The following is a 16,095-nucleotide window of genomic DNA, read 5'->3' on the forward strand; positions in this document are numbered from 1 at the left end:
GTGCATCTTGTTTTTGTTTGATTTTTATTAATACAGTTGTCTTACCATTCATAGGAGGGAGCCTTTTCCAAGCACCTACTGCTATCTTGGAAACTTGTTTTTAGTATTTTTCTTTTTAAATCAACATGTTCCTGGGGGGAGGCAGAGTCTCTTCTACCTAAGAGCATTGACATAATTGGTTTATCTGCCTTTGTCTTAGAGGCAGAATTTTGAATCACTTCCCTTGCTCTGTCCTCATATTCTGTCCTCCATACTATAAACTGTCTTGGGCTAAGAGTGGACTTTGTAGTCTGATGCCAATCATAAGCAGTTAACTACATGTTACTCAACATTTCCACAATCTGTGAAGCATATCGAGTACTTGGCCTAAGGTTCTTCACAGAATGCTGTAGCTCTCTAAGAGTTTTTAAAGGAAGAGTTTCCCATTGGGATGTCTCTCCTTGAAAAATGATTGCTGGGAAACAAAACTCTAAATCCCCTTTTTGCCTGGCTTTTTTTAATGTCCCTCAGAAATCCCCTATTAGTTGGCATTTTTTAATGCTTGACTGATTTTGTTTTAAAAGCAGGAGGGGCTGTAGCTGAGGTAAAAATATCACCTATTTCTGCCTTATGAGGATTCTTATCATGAACATAATCTCTTCCCTTATCAAAATCATATTTTTTTGCTTTATCATCTCATTCTTGTTGTTCCTCATCATTCAACCAATCATCCCCTGGCTGTATCTTGAGGAGATTAATAGTAGATGAGAAAATATCACATGACTTAGTCTCTGTCCTCAGAGGAATCACCTCATCATCTGAGGATACTTCCTCTGCAAAAATTTCAATTTCTGGTTTTTTAGAAAGGAGGTCTCTAATTTGTACCCATAAGGAAAATAGCTGAACCAGGACTTGTTTCAGGCCATAGCTGTTATAAAATCTCCTCATCTATTTCCCCACCTTTTTCCAATTTTCTAAAGACAGGCTTCCCTCCTCTGGGAACCTTGGACTGACATTCAATACAAAATCATATAATGTTGCAAAGTCTTTTTTGAGGTTTTAACACCTCTAGCATATGACTTAATAATGCCAGGAACAAGCCTACGTTTTTGAACTTTCAATGTCCCATGTTTTTTACCTTCTTGTCATCTTAACTCGATGCCTTTCTATCAAGGAATCTGTAGCACTCTCATGAGGTCTTATCCTTACCTGAAAAAAAGTGTTTCTTAGGAAAAAAAGAGGAAAGGAGAAAAAAGCTTACCTGCCTTGGAGCCCCATGTAGGGTGCCAGCTGCCACAGACCACCCCAGTCAGATGTGGAGTCCCAGGGATGGAGGTCCTCAAAGACTAGGTGGGTAAAGATTCGGCAGTGACAAGCAGAAACAAGCACAGAGGCAGTTTGAATCTGAATATTGTATGCAGTTTTCAAGCAAGGACATTTATACATAGTGAAACAAGTATTAAAATTTTTTTTTTTTTTTTTTTTTTTTTTTTTGGTTTTTTCGAGACAGGGTTTCTCTGTGTAGCTTTGTGCCTTCCCTGGATCTCGCTTGGTAAACCAGGCTGGCCTGGAACTCACAGAGATCCGCCTGTCTCTGCCTCCCGAGTGCTGGGATTAAAGGTGTGCGCCACCACCGCCCGGCATAAGTATTAAAATTCTTAAAAGAAGTGTTTAGTGAAGCAATCACAAATAGGACAGATAACATCATTGTCATTTGGCAGAGTAAAGCATGAAATCATCCAAGACTAATGGTACATTTCCAAGAACAAGTTAGTACATAAAAACATCCAAGGCAGATGGCACATTTCCAGGAACAGGTTAATAAATTTTTATTGTTAGTTATTGTTTAATAACTAGTACCTAGTTTTTTTAAAATCTTCAAGGTGTAAGTTGAGATTATTAATTTTTTAGTTTAAGGCTTTTTTACTATATATCTAAGCCCATTTTTGATGACACATGTAGAGTCATATGAAATTTTATTGATAGGAAAGTTTTTTAATCATTGTACTATTTTATAATTTTGTAAATGATTTATGAAGTAAAGCACTGGTCTTTTTGGAGATAAGATCATGGCTAGTGACTTACACTCAAATGATGGTTTCTTATCCATATTTCTTGCTTAAAATCTGTCTGAGCTATCAGGAACATCTTATAAATATGTAAATATGAAAAGAAAATAGAAAAAGATAAAACAGGTAGATTGCCATGAGAACTACCACTTAATTGTTTGCTCCGACCAAGAGTTCCACAACTGGTTCCAGGAAGCTGCCTTCTTTTGAAGTTCTCTCCTCAACTGTGGAACATGTCACACAGACTCTACTGGAGTTGGTGTGGCACTTGATGAAAGGAATCACAAAAGCACTTGTGATGGGTCATTCTTTACAAAATGGAAGCATGGAGAAGCTAAGTCACCCTAGGTTACAGTTCCAGAAAAGGACAACTTGGGGTTTTAAAAAATTTTTTTTTGAAAAAAAATATGCTGTTTTTCAAAACGATGACTAGAAAGGAACTCATCTTAAAATAATATTGAGGGTTTATTTGTTTGTGTTATAAACAGTAGTTATCAGTAGGAGAATCAAGAGAGTGTGAAATGCTATGATAGACTTTGTATAAGGCCAAAATAACTTCTCTTCTGTTTAACTCTTAGGTTGTAGGATGGAGTCTTCATAGGCAGGTTTGACTTAAAAACTTAAATTTAAGTAGGATTCTTTCAGTACCTAGTTACTTGTTTTTGATGAATATAAGACAGAAAAATCTTCGTATGTCATTTCAACTGCATCTGAAATCAAAATGGACAACAATAAAGATCATACTGTCACAAATTCTAGAACCATCATTTCTCAACTTCTGTAAGTGGACTTTATTAAAATGATTTCTGTGTTTTTTTCCTCCTGGCTCTTTCTCAAAGATTTCTCCACGTAAAACTGTGTGATTGGATGGGTCTAAGTATTGAGTAACAGCAAACCAGTTTTTAAAATGTGTACCTGCCCCCTTGCTTCCTCCCTCCCTCCCTCCCTCTCTCCCCAACCCATTCTTTTATGTGACAAGCCTCGTATAGCTTAGTTTGATCTCTAACTTGCTATGTATCCCAGGCTGCCTTTGAATTCCTGATACTCCTGCATCCTCCCCAGGGATGGAATTACAGATTCTGACCTCTGTGAGACAACACCACACCACACACCCACAGATGCTCCAACACAGTTGTTCTTGGATGCCAGAGTTAACTCCCATGCTGATTGTGCTGGTGTTGCCTTTTCATAATCATGAAACTGAAGAATTCAGTGAGTTTGGCATCTTGGTTTCCATGTAGACAGCTCCTGAAGTCTGTGCATTGGCTTTTCCTCTTTTGCTGTTTCTTTTATGTCATCATGGTTAGAATGCTATTATTATTATTATCAGTTATTTTTAATGTTTGTTGCCAACTGTCATGAATACAAGAGTATTATTTTAATGTTTATTAACCTATTTACTCATTCATTCAATTTAGCGGACAATTTACAGTATAGCAGACACACTTCTACACAAGGGTGTGCAACATTCCAGAGTTACTGTCTTTGTCTTCTTCAAGTACTTATGATCCTGTGTAAGGTCTTGGACACTGATAATCATTCTGATTGCTTTTCTGTTTATCTTAATATGCCATTGAACTTTATTTCAATCTAAAGATTATTCTACTTGATTATTGTACAAATGACTACTGTGATCTTTACAGTCAACATTATGTGAAACCAACTCATTAGCTTTTACATTCAGTGTTATATCCTGTAAGTTGCCTTTAGCTATTTACACTTCAGAATATTCAACTCTCATATGACTCAAAAAAAAATTGCTCCCAACCAAAGCCCACTGGTAAACCTAGGTTATCCTGGGTCATGGTCCTCAAAATGTAGTTTATTACTCATTGAAGATCTCCAAGATCCCGTATGAGGATCTGCGAAATTAAAACTGCTTTGAGAATTATAAAGATACTCAGGGCTGGGGATATAGCACAGTAAGTAGAATGCTTGCCTATCCTTCACCAAGCCTTAGGCTTGATCCTCAGTAACTCATAGAACACATATGGTGATGCACATCTGGAATATCAGCAATTGAGATGGGGGAGGGGCCAGGAGATCAGGAGTTAGAGGTCATTCTCTGCTCTGTAGCTTGGAATAAATGGAGTCTTGCCTAAAAAGTTATTTATATTTAGTATTTGCTGTTTGATAACGATACAGGAGTGTAGAGTTGTTAACTGACACTCAAAATATAAAATAGTGCCTTTTGCATGTAAGAATTGCATGAAGTAATAACAACCAATTTTATTAGCTCTATTACTTTGAGTCTATGTTACTTTGATGTTCCACATGAGCAAACAGCGTGTTTGCGTTATAATGTGATATCTTAACTAAGGAAAACCAGCCAGTGAAAGGGGCAAGTTAACTGTGTTACACTTTCTTTTCCTGAGTACCACTTTTATTTGAAAGAACTATTGACAAGTAGATTATTACCTTCAGACTCAGATGCATATATTCTCTCAAAAGAGGACTTAGAAAAAATAACAATATTTTTGCCAAGATGAAATTTTGATCTCGTCAAATAATTATAATTGAGCTGGGGGATGGCCTAGAGAGTAAAGCACTTGCTGGGCAAGCAGGAGGACCTGAGTTCATACCCTGAGTGGAGTGAGCCTGTCTGCCTCTAGCCCTAGTATTGGGGTAGGTAGAGGTAGACAAATGGCAGGGTCTAGACGGCCAGGCAGTCAAGTTGAAGCTGAGGGTCAATTTCAATAAGAAACCTTGTGTCAAAAAGTGAGGTGAACAATGACAATGAGAGACACTTGAACTAGACCTCTGGCCTAGACACGTGCATGCACAGGCAAGTACAGTATCACACACCTGCAGACAGATATATGCAAATAAAAAGAGATAATAGTTTTCTGTCATTGTAAGTATGGTGTACTCTCAACATTTAAGACTGTTTTGATACAATTGATGGTTTCATTAAGTTTTTGACATTGTGTATTTAAAAATGTCAAACTCTGGAAGAACCACACCCCTCAGTGAACCAATATTTTCAAATAACAAAAGTGCCGATTTTTTTTTTTACTATCAGTTTTTTTATTATTATTGAGAGATTTTCTATTCATTTTACATATCAACCCCAGATTGCCCTTTTTTCCCTCCTCCCATCTCCCACCTTCCCCCCATACCTACCCCCATTCCCACCTCCTCCGAGGCAAGGACTCCCAATGGGAGTCAGCAGAGCCTGGTACATTCAGTTGACGCAGGTCCAGGACCCTCCTCCCTGCACCAAGGCTCTGCAAAGTGTCCCACCATAGGCACTGGGCTCCAAAAAGCCAGCTCATGCACCAGAAACAGGTCCTGATCCCACTGCCTGCCTAGAGGCCCCCTAAACAGTTCCAGCTAAGCAACTGACTCACCTATCCAGAGGTCCTAGTCCAGTTCCATGGGGGCTCCTCGGCTATTGGTTAATGCAGTTTCCACTAGTTTGGCCTGGTAATCTCTGTACATTTTGCTATCATGATCTTGCTCATGCAAACCCTCCTCTTTCATTGATTGGACTCCTGGAGCTCGGCCTGGCACCTGGCCATGGGTTTCTTCATCTGCTTCCATCAGTCACTGGATGAGGGCTCTATGATGACAGAATATTCAGCGCTGATATTTTTAAAAATTTACTAAATAAGTGCTTCATTCAGATTTCACATTGATGAATTTTCATTTATTGGAGTGCAAGCTATTCGATTTTTGTTATTTCTAAATCAGTGAATGCTTAAAGTGTGTCTTTCTTTTTTTCTATGTTAGAGCCTGAATTCAATCAGTGTGTATTGACTGTATGAAATAGTACATTTCAAATACACAAACAGGTTTATATATAAATATGTATTTCTCTCTATATATGTTTGTAGTATATTCAGATATTAAAATGAGTGGTTTCACAGGGAGGAGAGAAATAAATTGAACTCAGGAAGGAACCAAGGAGATATATGATTGCAATTAAAGCGTGAAAGTTCGATACCCAATGTGTTACAGCAAACAGAAGGGTAGAGGCAGACCGAATGGCTATGAAGATTAGGCCTCCAGTGTCACAGTGGAGACTTTGAACTTTACCCTAAAGGGAGGCATTCAAGCTGAGCTGTGATATGGTGTAACTTGTTTTTGAAAGGAAATGTACACTCCAATGTAGATGTGCAATGGTGAGTGGGGGAAAATTATCTGTGAAGTTCTTGTAACTAGTCAGGTGTAAATAGACTAGGTTGAAAAGAATGGGATGATTTGAACATAGAGACATGGACTTGTGTACTCAGGAAATTGAGGTACGAGGTTTAGATCCAGTCTGTGATACATGGCAAGACCTTGCCTAAAGAAACAAACAAAATCACAAATACCAAACAACAAAAACCAACAAAAATCAAGTGACATTGTACTAATTTTCTATGAAATATCATTACATAAGTGAATTTGAGAGCAATAGCAGACTCTGTAAGATTCTAGTGGGCCTAACTTCAATTAGTGACAGTTTTCACATTTACAGTTCATTAAAACTTAACTATCATATCCGTATCTAGTCATTTATATATATATATATGTATATATATACACATGTAAAGATATGCATCAATTAAGGGACTAACCAAACTAAAACAAAACTATTACATAACCCAGAAGTTGATGGTTAAGTATTATGTGCAAGATTTGTGTAATGCCATCAGCTTTATGAACTTGGACAAATCTCCCATGATCATGTAATGTTTCTTAGACTATCAAATCTAAGGAGAGGCCAAAGCCAAATTTACCATAGTAACCTCCTCTAGCGACTTCATATACCGTATTTTGAATGTGAAGACATACGGAAAGAAGATCAAATTGGTGCAGCCACTGTGGAAATCAATGTGGAAGTTCCTTAAAACCTGGGGATAGATCTACCACACGATCTAGCTATACCACTTCTTGACATATAGCCAAAGACCCCCATATCCTGCTATTGATATTCCCCTTCATCCACGATCATTGCTGTTCTATTCATAATAGCCAGGAGATGGAAACAGCTCAGATTTCCATCATCTGATGATCAGATAATGAAAATGTAGTACATTCACACAGTAGACTATTACCTAGCTATTAAGAAAAATGAAATTATAAAATTTGCAGGTACAAAAATGGAGCTGAAAAAAATCTTTTCCAGCTTCATTTTTTTTAAAAAACATGGATTTCTGGGGATCAAAACCAGGTCTTCATGCTTGTAAGACAAACTCTTTACACACTAAGCTATGAACCTAGCCTCTTACTATTTACTTTTTCTTATATTATTATAAATAGTACTTAAAATTTTAACTTCCCACTGGCCTTTGCATACATATATGGAAATAGATCTATTATTTTGCACACTAGTCTTGAACACTACAATATTTTCAAATTCACGTTAGTTTTCTACACTATTTTGTAGAATTGGTTAGATTCTTTCTGCAAAGATAAGCCTGGCATTTACAAAGGCCTGTTTTACTCTTTCTATTTCCTTCTGTTGGTTTAGATACTGCCAGCATCCCTAGTAGAATCTTAAATAGAAGAGGCAAGAGTGTTCTGAATAACTAAATCACCACTATTGTAAGTGAAAGTTCACAGTGATATTTGATAGGCCTTCTAGTTAATTTTAATATTTAGCCAGTTCTAAGATTCATTAACTTGCACATAATTACATAATCACCAGGGCCTTTAGCCTTATCTGCTTCCACTCTTTCATTAAATTTTCAGTTCCTTGACCATGCCAAGCTACTGCCATATTAGAAAAGGGGTGATGTTTGATTTATGGAACCACCCACAGTGAGGAATCTTTTTTTAAAAAATGTTTTTATTTCTCCTATCATGTCCATCTCTCAGACTGTCTTTCTCCACAAGCCAAGGATCCTGCCTACTGAGAGTTCTTCACTTTCCTAGTACTTTTAGCTCCCACTCCAGCTTAAACAGAGTGACAGGGGACTCTGGCTGCATTCGCTCAGGCTTTGTGATCCTACTTAGCCAGTCTCTACGGTCATCTTGTCCAGTTCTGTAACCAGCACCTGACATCAGGGAATGTGGCAAGGGAGACAGTGATGATCTGAAGGGGAGCTGGATGGGACCTTCAGGATAGGGAGCAAAAATCACTGGCAGATGCAGCATACGTCTGGTGCCTTCTGCAGCCCTATACCTATAAGTAAGTGGCTCCCAGCCTAGCCAGAGGGTTGGTGAATTTCTCCCAGGCAGAATCTCCTTAATGATATTTTACCACGTTTTATTCTTGAGATACAAAATAAACAACCAAAGAAATTTGTGGGAGCCCACAAAGGTTTTCTAGTGAGATCCGAGCTTGCTTTACACAGCAGGGTTGCATTAGGGGATGGCTTGACCACGTGTGGGGTCACCAAATGCTTGGGATGGTCTGCACTTGAATGTGCTAGGGGAGGTCTTTTGCTACACCCATTGACATTCCTTTAAAAGCTCTTTAGCAGAGACAGAAAGGGCTGGTGGGTTTTGACCCAGGCCCTCCCGAGGCTATCCTGTGTTTCTACCTATCGCTCTCCTCTATATTTCTATTGACATATTCCTCACTTCTCCTTGCTCAAGAGTACCCTTGGGGAAAAAGTGGGGGCAGGTCCCCCACACAAATTGCCTGCTGGACATTTTCATATATTCCTTGGGGGTCAGCCACACTGCCCATATTTGGCCTTTCTCATATGCTTAACCAACCCTATTTGGCTTGGATTATTGATGAGTTTGGCGCGTTTGAAGGCTTCTTTCTCTACACGTTTTCCTTCTGAGACCCCATATCTCCACTCTGCCTTTGCCTTTCCTATTCTACCCTGTCACAGACAGGACAGCAGAGTAGACTCTCCCTCAGTCATTAAGCCTTTCCAGGCACACATGGCTCAGAAGAATCCAATGACAAATATGCTGCTCTCAAAGATGAATGACAGAGAAGGCCTTCGCTCTTACGCAAGCAATATTTGAAACCTCTATTTCTGAGGACATTTTCATTAAGGGCACTTGATAAATTACTTGTCATGCTACATTGAACCTGAACAAATGACTTTACTGATAAGTGATAGATAGGGCAGAAGAGGAGAGTTTGAAGTAAGGCTGAGAGACATTTATGCAAACATGTGAACCTGGAAACATGAAGGAACTGCCTTTTGCCTGTGTGAATCTGTGAGGTACTTTCTGCAACTCGAAACATGTTGAGGATGTATTGCTCAGAATGAGTGTCTGCAAGTTTGAATGTTGCTTGAGCAACACGATCATCAGTAGACACGCCTCACTTTCTGAAGAGAAAGAAAGGTAAGAGAACTATGCAGGAGCAATAGAACACAAGATGCAATGCAGAGCTGAGGGGTAGTCAGAATTTCATTGTATACTTTTGAGCACATGGAAAATGGGTTAGCCAATTAAGTTCAAAATGAAAGTTTGGTATTTTTAATGTCTAGAACTGTTCTGGTGAAATTCAAACCCAGAAACATGAGAGAAGCCCCTTCCTACTTCCTATTCAGTCGTAGTTAATTGACTAATTTCCTCCTCTAAGTCCAAGATGAAGCATTCTAGCAGGGTGAAGGTTACATCTGCCTAGTGACTGTTGGAGATGCTCAGCAAGTATTACTGAAGAGAGTGATAGGAAGTGAGGAAAGAATGATTGGATGCCTATTGGATACCAGCATTCTTTTGAAAAAGATTTAGTTTTATTATTTTAATTTATATGCATCTGTGTGTTTCTGTGTAAGTATATGTTACCCGTGTTGGTGTCCTCAGAAGCCAGAAGAAGTCATGGGATCTTTTGGAGCTAGAGTTATATTTTAGCTAGCTGTCTGACATGGGTGCTGAGACAGAACTTAGGTCTTCTGGAAGAACAGTTGGTGCCTTAAACTGCTGAGCCCTCTTGGTGGTCCTGGGATGCTGAGCCCAATACAATAGCTGCTTCACACTTATTCCTAAGCACAACTCTGAAGGAAATAAACTACCCTAATGTTACAGTTAAGAACACTGGAAAACTCAGCTTACATGGTTAGTAGATATTAAATAGTGTCTACACTGGAGCCAATGTTAGGAAGTTTATACACATTGTCTCCATATAAATCCTCAAATCCTATAAAATAAGTGATTTCATTCTCATAAACTGAGAGAAAAAGCTAGCATATATTTATATGTTTTGTCCCTAAGATGCAAACCCACACTTTGGATTATAAGTTAAATGGAAATAATCCCATGTTCTATGAATAGATGCATGGATCATTGCTTCTTGTGAATTCCATTACTGATGCATAGATACTTATTTGAAAACTCTTATACAATCAACTTTGCTAGTAGCACTTACTATGAACAAAAGTAGCTTTCAACATTAATGATGGTATTGAGTTTTAAAGGTTTGTAATATACTAAAATGAGTTTCAGGCACACATCACCCTCTGTGGTAATATAGCTGAATCGAATACATATATATGTATCTGAAAGACGCCCACCACACAGCAAAGTGCACCTGAAGACTTGCTTGGGCAAAGCACATAGACAGGGAACAGTCCATGCTAGTAGCCATGAAGGTAGTAGTTACCTTGGAGGAAGGTGACCCTGAAGATACCAGGAAGGTTGTGTCTGGATGCTGGCAAACAATCTTCTTGACATTTTTATGAAAAGGTATCATCAAAGTTCTAGAGAGGTCCCCTGAAATCTACAATGATACCTCCACTGTAGACTACTGGCAATGGTCGAGAGAAAGCCTGAACTGACCTAGTCTGGTGATTGGATGGCCAAACACCCTAACTGTTGTGCTAGAACTCTCATCCAATAACTGATGAAAGTGGATGCAGAGATCCTTGGCCAGGCCCCAGATGGAGCTCCAGGAGTCCAGTTGTCAAGAAAGAGGAGGGACTGTAAGAGCATGAATTGTTGAGATCAAGATTGTAAAAAGCACAGGGACAAATAGCCAAACTAATGGAAACACATGAATTATGAACCAAAGGCTGTGGAGCCCCCAACTGGATCAGGTCCTTTGGATAAGTGAGACAATTGAATAGCTTAAACTGTTTGGGAGGCACCCAGGCAATGGGACCTGGACCTGTCCTTAGTGCATGAGCTGGATGTTTGGAAACTGGGGCTTATGAGGGGACACTTTGCTCAGCCTGGAAGGAGGGGACTGGACCTGCCTGGACTGAATCTACCAGGTTGAGCTGAACCCCAGGGGAGTCTTGGCCCTGGAGGAGATGGGAATGGAGGGAAGGGGCTGGGAGGAAGGTGGGGGCAGGGGCAGCAGGGGGGAGGGCAGGGGAACCCATGGCTGATATGTAAAATTAAAACACAAATATCTGTATGAAAAAAAATATATTTAAAAAAAAAAGAAAAGAAAAGGTATCATAAACGACCAAGGCCCAGACTTCAATTTCGTAAGATACAGAGAGGAGATTAGAAAGATAATTGAATAAAGTATCACATAGCATAAACATTTTCAAATACTTCCCTTGTCCTGACTCTGTGCCTCCATGGATGAACTTGTCCAGACCATCCGTAGTTAGATTCATTTCTTCTTTGTGAGTTATGACTGACCACTATTCTCATATAACTAATGTTTAATGAAAAAGATAAACAATATGTATGCTAAAATGTCAGTCAGTGTCAAATTCTTTACATATAATTTAATAACAAAAAGATCATAGTAACTTTGCTGTTGCTTAAAAGTGGGGTGTTAGGAAAGGCCTCTCTGAGGTTAAAAGAGAAAAGGAATTATTAAAATCTAGGAGATGGAACAAGAGCTGCAAAAACGCCCAGTGGATCAGTGCTGTTGCTTTTCTGAAGTAAAACAGGTGGGGAGGGGCTATGAAGTATGTGTTTTGCTGCATTTGGACAAGTTTGCCTTGTGTCTTTCAAAGTAGCTTGAAATGGTTATTGGATAAACTGGAATTGAAAGAATATTTCAGGCAGAAGAAAATTTCTGTAAGATTTGGGTCAGCCTAAATACCAGGAAAAGGCTGGTTGGACAAATGGGGAGGAAGTTACTCCAAGTTCGTTATTACAGAAGCATTGAGGACACAGTTCAGTTATCTGTTGTTTTCCCTGATTTCAGTGGGATGAGTCAGCAATTCTCTGTAGAGGAATCATATTTCCTCATTATAGCTTATGTGTTGAGCATCAGGTGATACTGGTTCCTTTGTTGTCCTCCTATTGGTTCTGGGACTGATTTGTTTCAAGTGATACCAAGAGAAAGATGAACAAATATTTATTGAGCATGGTGATAGGTATCGGAGCTGTAATGATGAATAAGGGATTGTCTCCTGCTTTTGGGAATCTCACCATCTGGAGATAAGTCATAACAAGTAAATAGCTATACAGTATAGAGCTAAAGAGAGCCTAGGGTAATAGGAAGTTGCCTTCTTCAGGGAAGGGGGCTGGGAGAGAGAGAGCATCCTCCCTAGGAAATTCAGCATCCCTCATTAAGACATAAAAATGAACATGATTTACCAGGTGACTGTAGGGTATGGTACGGTGGATAATGGAAGGCGATCTTCATGGAGAATAATAGACTCAGGGTCCAGGGAGAGTAACTGACCTAGTCAGAGAATAGCAGTCCATGGAGGGAAGACCGTGCCCTCTGTCTGGCAAGAGGAATTCAGAGGACAGAGACTAGAGTTGGGAGAAAGCCTTGAAGGCCATTGCCAGGTACATGAGCAGGTCTCAGTGTGAGTGCAGTGCAGAGCCAGTCCAGTTTTAGAGAGGGGAGTTGCAGAGTTTTGCTCTAGTGGATGGGGCACGGCCCAGTGGTAATGAGGCTCGTTTACTTGCCAATTGTGTGCTTTCTATGCTAGGTAACTGAAAAAAGCAACAAATGAAACAGGCATCCTCACTGTCATAGAGAGACACATTGCGACCCTTAGATTTTATCTAGGAGTCAGCACGGGATCTACCAAGGTCAGTGAGATATATATGGGGAGGTTAGATGAAATATAGAAAGACCAGGAGGGACTATAGTTTTTACTAGCAGGTGATAGAGACAGGCAGAGATGACATAATGAAAAGAATAATTATTTTATGTGTATGCATGTGTTTGAATGGATGTATGTGCAGCACATGTGTGCAGGGACCCTTGGGAGAGGGTGTGAGGGTGTGAGGGCAAGACTTCTTCAGTGACTGAGTGTAAGTGGTGAAGAAATTGACAGATGAAAGGATTGGCCTGTGGTCTTTGATGTGAGTGGCAGGGGAGAGAGATGTTTTATTGCACTGAGAGCGAAATTCATAAGTTATGTATGAAGAGGGTGAATGCTGTGTTTTAGAATTATATTATTTTCCCACCAACATTGACAAAACAGCCAACCAAACCAAACCATACCAAACCAATACTCAAACAACTTTCTGTAATGTATTCCTAAATTTATATATCTACTTTTGGTAAAAATTAAGATAATTAATCATTGCCCAACATCTGTGGCGGTATTGTGTTCCCTGAAATATTGTGCACCCTAATAAACTTATCTGGGGTCAGAGAACAGGACAGCCACAATATTAAACATAGAGGATAGGCAGTGGTAGCACATGCCTTTAATCCTAGCATTCCAGAGGCAGAGATCTACCTGGATCTCTGGGTGTTCAAGGATACAACCAAGCATGGTGACTCACACCTTTAATCCCAGAAAGAGAACCTTTAACCACAGGGAGTGATGGCAAAATAAAGCAGAAAGGTATATAAAGTGTGAAGACCAGAAACTAGAAGCTTTTTGGCTGGTTAAACTTTTAGACTTTTGAGTAGCAGTTCAGCTGAGATCCATCTGGATGAGGACTCAGAAGCTTCCAATCTGAGGAAACAGGATCAGCTGAGGAATTGGCGAGGTGAGGAAGCTGTGGCTTGTTCAGCTTCTCTTATCTTCCAGCATTCACCCCAATACCTGGCCCTGGGTTTGTTTTTATTAATAAGACTCTTTAAGATTCATGCTACAAACATCCAATCAAATTATATTGTTATATTGTTTCTGGGAGATGTAGTTCTGACTTTATGCAACTAGGGTGAGAAAGGACACAACTATGGAATTATGCAAAGGTAACTCACCAAGGCATAGCAAGAAATTTCTATATGTGGTAGATAGTAAATACTGCCTCATAAAAACAGCAGGCTGGAAGCTGTGAGGGCCTGTGACCATGTGGCCACTCATCTCCTCACTCAGAGCCTTGACTTCAGAAGCACAAAGATGGCCTCTTAGCATATCAACACATTTGTTAATTGTAGTTGGATTTTCTTTAGACCATCAGCTTTCAAATAATGACACAGACTTCTTATCAAGTATGAAAGTTTGGCCTTAGCTTAGACTTGTTCCCAACTAGCTTTTATAACTTAAATTAACATGTTTATATTAATCAATGTTCTGCCATGTGGCTTGTAACCTATCCTCCATACCATACCATTTCCACTGTGTCTGGCTGGTGAATCTCTGCCTTTCTGATTCCTTCCCAGAGTTCCTGTCTCTGCCTAGAAGTCCTGCCTGTCCTCTCCTGCCTAGCTATTGCCATTCAGCTCTTTATTAAACCAATCAGAAGGTGCCTTGGCAGAGACACATCTTCACAGTGTGCAAAATTATTATCCCTGAACAGTTAATGACTTTAATGGGATTAGTTTTAATAAAGAAAAAAGGAAGAATAGGTAGACATAGAATATATATATATACTCATAATTGTTTCAATCATTTTGGTGAAACATAGCATATACTAGTAGAGATTCTAGGTCAAGGGGAACTTTAATTTGAAGAGACAAGAAGTATTATAGGAACACACACACATATAAACATAGAACCGACATATGAGAAAACACAGGGAAGATTTGTCTTTATGAGTCTGGGACATTTTGCTTTCCAGTTCTATCTATTCTCCTGCAAATGTTTGATTTCTTTTCTCTTGATGGCTGGTTATATTAAATTCAATATGCATCATGTGCACTATGTTTTCCTTGTCTGCTCATCTGTTGATGGACATCTAGAGTGTTCCATTTCTTAGCCATTGTGAGTAAACATGTATGTACAAGTGTCTCTGTGATGAGCCCTAGAGGCTTCTGTGTGTATACCATGGAGAGATTCAGCTGGGTCATGTGGTACCTCTTGCTTTAAATTCACCAATTTCCATCCCCACCAACCAGGAGTAAGGGTCCTCTTTGTTTACATCCTCACCAGCGTTTGTTATTATGTGAAGTAAACCGAATTTGTATTAACTTGGTCTCATCAGAGGATTGTAAATACTTCCCGAAATGTGATCTACTCTTCTCACCTACTTTATCTCCTTAACTGATCTTAGTCATCAATGTGCTTGAGCCTCCTAGGTTGTGCCTCTGAGTGACAGATTAAAATAAGTCTTTAACACACTTTGCTTTCTTTTCTCTGGGAAAAAGCCAGTAGACTATAGTTTCAACAATTCTTTCTTAAGATGAATGAAAAAGTGCCTAGGTAGGTGGGCTTTCAGAGAAAAGAGGTGTTTGTATTGAATTGAAATATAAACAGGTGAATCTGATTTAAAAATATCGTATCATCATAGGCTCAGTGAGATTGCTGAGAGTAGACACATTCTGCCAAGCATGACTATGTGAGTTCGATGCCTAGGGCTCACACGACAGAAGGAGAGAACCCATGCCCATAAATTGTCCTCTGATATCCACATGCACACAGTGGTACACATAGTGCCCTAACATAATACATACATACATACACATATAAAATAAATAAAAGTAAAATATTAAAATAGCATCTTCTATATCTATGAATTACAGTAAGTACGACCTTCACTATGATAGTGTACAGTTGGAGATTTTGAGTTACCATAATGCCATTAACTTATATTGATAACACTGAGACCACATTCATTTCTTCTCACTAAATATTGTTGATTTGTTCCTTTATGTTGTATCTTGGCTACTTAAATAGACACTTTTAGTTTCTCCAGGATATCTGAAGTAGCATTTCAGAAAACTTGGGCATCAGGAAAAAAAATACAGAGCTAGAGATCAATATAAAAATAGTTTTCGGGCTGGAGAGATGGCTCAGCCGTTAAAGGCTAGGCTCACAACCAAAAATATAAAATATAGTTTTTATTACTATTTATGTTGTGATTATAAACATTAATATTGGTAGTTTTC

The sequence above is a fragment of the Onychomys torridus genome, chromosome 6 (assembly GCF_903995425.1).
Source record: "Onychomys torridus chromosome 6, mOncTor1.1, whole genome shotgun sequence".
In the NCBI taxonomy this organism is placed as follows: domain Eukaryota; kingdom Metazoa; phylum Chordata; class Mammalia; order Rodentia; family Cricetidae; genus Onychomys; species Onychomys torridus.